This window comes from Sebastes fasciatus, chromosome 2 (assembly GCF_043250625.1).
Source record: "Sebastes fasciatus isolate fSebFas1 chromosome 2, fSebFas1.pri, whole genome shotgun sequence".
Lineage (NCBI taxonomy): Eukaryota > Metazoa > Chordata > Actinopteri > Perciformes > Sebastidae > Sebastes > Sebastes fasciatus.
Window position 1 is genome coordinate 3,022,592 of NC_133796.1, and position 5,650 is coordinate 3,028,241.

The window sequence follows — 5,650 nt, forward strand, 5'->3', positions numbered from 1 at the left end:
ATTGACGTCCCCCCCGCTCGCAGGGTTCGAATACACTGGTTCCTGGTTCCTGCAGTTAGCATGCTAGCATGTAGCATATGTAGTTTCTTATTTATTTTTTTATTTTTTTATTTTTTTATTTCAAAATGGCAGTATCCATAGTAGCAGCAGAAAACATTAAAAACATTTACATACAAAAGAGGCATAGCAAAAACATAAACAAAGAACTGTGCCAAACATAAAAGGACAACAGAAATGAAACAAAAAACAACATAAAATACAATTTAAAAAAACCCACAATAATAAATAAATAGATAATAATAAAAAAAAGACCACGTGAATTATAAGAAATACTTAATATTTATTTTTAATAATTAAAAAAAAAGAAAGGACAACAGAAATGAAACAAACCAACATAAAATAAAAAAACACAATAAAAATAAATAAATAAATAGATAATAATAAAAAAAAGACCACGTGAATTATAAGAAATACTTAATATTTATTTTTAATAATTAAAAAAAAAAGAAAGGACAACAGAAATGAAACAAACCAACATAAAATAAAAAAACACAATAAAAATAAATAAATAAATAGATAATAATAAAAAAAAGACCACGTGAATTATAAGAAATACTTAATATTCCGGGAACCATCACCTTAACGTGGTGGAGAGGTTTGTGTGTCCCTATGACCCTGAGGGCTGTGTTGTCTGGAGCCTCGTGCTCCTGGTAGGGTCTCCCATGGCAAATTGGTCTTAGGTGAGGGGCCGGACTAAGAATGGTTCACAAAAACCCCAATGACGACACGAGGCAGAGGAGGAGTTACCCGGCCCGGAGGAAGCCCGGGGCCCACGTCTGGAGCCAGGCCCAGACGGAGGGCCCGTCAACGAGCGTCTGGTGGCCGGGCTTGCCACGGAGCCCGGCCGGGGATACCCCGAAGAAGGAACGTGGCACCCCCCTCCTCTCCATCCTGTGGGCTCACCACCTGCGGGAAGAACCGCTTGGGTCGGGTGCGCTGCCACACGGGTGGCAGTGAAGGCCAGGGACCTCGACGGACTGGACCCGGGCGGCAGAGGCTGGCTCTGGGGACGTGGAACGTCACCTCTCTGTGGGGGAAGGAGCCGGAGCTTGTGCGGGAGGTGGAGCGCTATCAGTTGGATCTGGTAGGGCTTACCTCTACGCACAGCCTCGGTTCTGGAACCGTACTCTTGGATAGGGGTTGGACTCTATTCTTCTCTGGAGTTGCCCATGGTGTGAGGCGCCGAGCGGGTGTGGGGATACTCACAAATCCCCGGCTGAGTGCCTCTATGTTGGAGTTTACCCCGGTGGACGAGAGGGTCGCCTCCCTACGCCTTCGGGTTATGGGGGGGAAAACTCTGACTGTTGTTTGTGCGTATGCACCAAACAGCAGTTCGGAGTATTCGGCCTTCTTGGAGACCCTGAATGGAGTCCTGTATGGGGCTCCAGTAGGGGACTCCATAGTTCTCCTGGGAGACTTCAACGCGCACGTGGGCAACGATGGAGACACCTGGAGTGGCGTGATTGGGAGGAACGGCCTCCCTGATCTAAACCCGAGTGGTCGTTTGTTGTTGGACTTCTGTGCTAGTCATGGATTGTCCATCACGAACACCATGTTCGAACATAAGGATGCTCATAAGTGTACGTGGTACCAGAGCACCCTAGGCCGAAGGTCGATGATCGATTTTGTAATCGTATCATCTGATCTGAGGCCGCATGTTTTGGACACTCGGGTGAAGAGAGGGGCGGAGCTGTCAACTGATCACCATCTGGTGGTGAGTTGGGTCAGAGGGTGGGGGAAGACTCTGGACAGACCTGGTAAGCCCAAACGCGTAGTGAGGGTGAACTGGGAACGTCTGGAGGAGGCCCCTGTCCGAGAGATCTTCAACTCACACCTCCGGCGGAGCTTTTCTGGCATCCCTGTGGAGGTTGGGGGCATTGAACCCGAGTGGACGATGTTCAAAGCTTCCATTGCTGAAGCTGCGGCGGTGAGCTGTGGTTTTAAGGTCTTAGGTGCCTCAAGGGGCGGCAACCCTCGAACACCGTGGTGGACACCGGTGGTCAGGGAAGCCGTCCGACTGAAGAAGGAGGCCTTCCGGGATATGTTATCTCGGAGGTCTCCGGAGGCAGTTGCAGGGTACCGACGGGCCCGAAGAGCAGCAGCCACTGCCGTGACGGAGGCAAAGCAGCGGGTGTGGGAGGAGTTCGGAGCAGCCATGGAGAAGGACTTTCGGTCGGCACCAAAGTGCTTCTGGAAAACCATCCGGCACCTTAGGAGGGGGAAACGGGGAACCATCCAAGCTGTGTACAGTAAGGATGGGACACTGTTGACCTCAACTGAGGAGGTAATCGGGCGGTGGAAGGAGCACTTTGAGGAACTTCTGAATCCGACCAATACGCCCTCTATGGTAGAGGCAGAGCTGGAAGCTGATGGGGGACCATCATCAATTACCCTGGTGGAAGTCACTGAGGTAGTCAAACAACTCCACAGTGGCAAAGCCCCGGGGGTTGATGAGATCCGCCCAGAAATGTTGAAGGCTCTGGGTGGGGAGGGGCTGTCTTGGATGACACGTCTCTTCAACACTGCGTGGAAGTCGGTGACAGTGCCTAAGGAGTGGCAGACCGGGGTGGTGGTTCCCCTTTTCAAAAAGGGGGACCAGAGAGTGTGTGCCAATTACAGGGGTATCACACTGCTCAGCCTCCCTGGTAAAGTCTACTCCAAGGTGCTGGAAAGGAGGGTTCGGCCGATAGTCGAACCTCAGATCGAAGAGGAACAATGCGGATTCCGTCCTGGCCGTGGAACAACGGACCAGCTCTTCACTCTCGCAAGGATCCTGGAGGGGGCCTGGGAGTATGCCCATCCAGTCTACATGTGTTTTGTGGACTTGGAGAAGGCATATGACCGGGTCCCCCGGGAGATACTGTGGGGGGTGCTGCGGGAGTATGGGGTGAGGGGGGCACTTCTCAGGGCCATCCAATCCCTGTACGCCCAAAGCGAGAGCTGTGTTCGGATCCTCGGCAGTAAGTCGGACTCGTTTCCGGTGGGGGTTGGCCTCCGCCAGGGCTGCGCTTTGTCACCAATCCTGTTCGTGATATTCATGGACAGGATATCGAGGCGTAGTCGGGTGGAGGAGGGTTTGCAGATCGGTGTGCTGAGGATCTCATCGCTGCTTTTTGCAGATGATGTGGTCCTGTTGGCATCATCGGTCTGCGACCTCCAGCACTCACTGGATCGGTTCGCAGCCGAGTGTGACGCAGTCGGGATGAGAATCAGCACCTCTAAATCTGAGGCCATGGTTCTCAGCAGGAAACCGGTGGTTTGCCTACTCCGGGTAGGGAATGAGTCCTTACCCCAAGTGAAGGAGTTTAAGTATCTCGGGGTCTTGTTCGCGAGTGAGGGGACGATGGAACGTGAGATTGGTCGGAGAATCGGAGCAGCAGGGGCGGTATTGCATTCGCTTTACCGCACCGTTGTGACGAAAAGAGAGCTGAGCCGGAAGGCAAAGCTCTCGATCTACCGGTCAATCTTCGTTCCTACTCTCACCTATGGTCATGAGGGTTGGGTCATGACTGAAAGAACGAGGTCGCGGGTGCAAGCGGCCGAAATGGGTTTCCTCAGGAGGGTGGCTGGCGTCTCCCTTAGAGATAGGGTAAGAAGCTCAGTCATCCGTGAGGGACTCGGAGTAGAGTCCTTGCTCCTTTGCGTCGAAAGGAGCCAGTTGAGGTGGTTCGGGCATCTAGCACGGATGCCTCCTGGGCGCCTCCCTTGGGAGGTGTTCCAGGCACGACCAGCTGGGAGGAGACCACGGGGAAGACCCAGGACTAGGTGGAGAGATTATATCTCTACTCTGGCCTGGGAACGCCTCGGGATCCCCCAGTCAGAGCTGGTTAATGTGGCCCGGGAAAGGGAAGTTTGGGGTCCCCTGCTGGAGCTGTTGCCCCCGCGACCCGACCCCGGATAAGCGGTTGAAGATGGATGGATGGACTTAATATTTATTTTTAATAATTAAAAAAAAAAAAAAGGACAACAGAAATGAAACAAAAAACAACATAAAATAAAATTTAAAAAAAACACAATAATAAATAAATAAATAGATAATAATAAAAAAAGACCACGTGAATTATAAGAAATACTTAATATTTATTTTTAATAATTAAAAAAAAAAAGGACAACAGAAATGAAACAAAAAACAACATAAAATAAAATTTAAAAAAAACACAATAATAAATAAATAAATAAATAGATAATAATAAAAAAAGACCACGCGAATTATAAGAAATACTTAATATTTATTTTTAATAATAATAAAAAAAGGACAACAGAAATGAAACAAACCAACATAAAATAAAAAAACACAATAAAAATAAATAAATAAATAGATAATAATAAAAAAAAACGTGAATTATACAAATTATATTATATATTTTTTTATTTTTAATAATTAAAAAAAAAAAGGACAACAGAAATTAAACAAACCAACATAAAATAAAAAAACACAATAAAAATAAATAGATAATAATAAAAAAAAATGCGAATTATACAAATTATTATTTTTTATTTTTTTTATTTTTAATAATTAAAAAAATTATAAAAAGAACAACAAAAATGAAACAAAACCAACATAAAATAAAAAAAACGCAATAATAAAAAAAGAATAATAATAATAAAAAAAAGACCACGCGAGAGTATGACAACAATTTCACTTAAAAACTTTAAAGATATTGCATACATTCATTGTTTTCATTGCTTTTTTGTTTTGTGAGGAAGAAATTGTTGACAGATACAATTCCATTTCTTTCATAAACACAAAGAAATTAGGCTTTTTTTTTTTAATAAATGACCAGAATAAATGAGAGCAAGTTTCAGGATGTGATTCACAGAAGGAACAATTTAAATCTATATGTCACTCTTTAACTTTACAATTTACATCTACAGTGTATCACTAGCATAGTAGTGATGGGAATAACGGCTCTTTTTAGTGAGCCGGATCATTTAGCTCAGCTCACCAAGAAGAGCCGACTCTTTCGGCTCTTCGTTTTACCACTTCTGCCTTTTATAATTCAGCCAAATTTAGCGCAGTTTTGACCTATGATTAGTATGTGTGCACATATATCACTTAAATTATTCAATATAAATATACTAAACCTTATAATTTCCAGAATACCATAATTTTACATGCTGCTTCGTTTCCAACTGTCACTCATCTTGTCTGCTATTCGTGCACCGCACCGCAACGCACCTGAGCGCACCACTCCGCATCGCATCATTACATGTTAAGTCCTGTTGCATTTTATTCTCATAATATTACATGAGGGACATAAACTACTGTTAAATGATCAGCTATAACTAATTCCCATCAGTCCAGGGTCGCCAAACCAAACTCCATTCAACATTTTGACCCAATTATAACACCTGACATTCAGGTTTTCTAAATAAAATACTGCTATGTGGAATATGTGAGCCGAATTAAAGAGTGATTCCTTTAAATTCGGTGAAGCATCGCATCGCATCGCACCGCAACGCAACGGAGCGCAACGGAGCGCAACGCAAAGAAACCGCAACGCACCTGAGCCCACCGCTCCGAATGGCGACCCGGTAGATTTATACGTGTAAAAAGTTACAAACAGTCCCTTTAAAGAAAAAAAAAAGA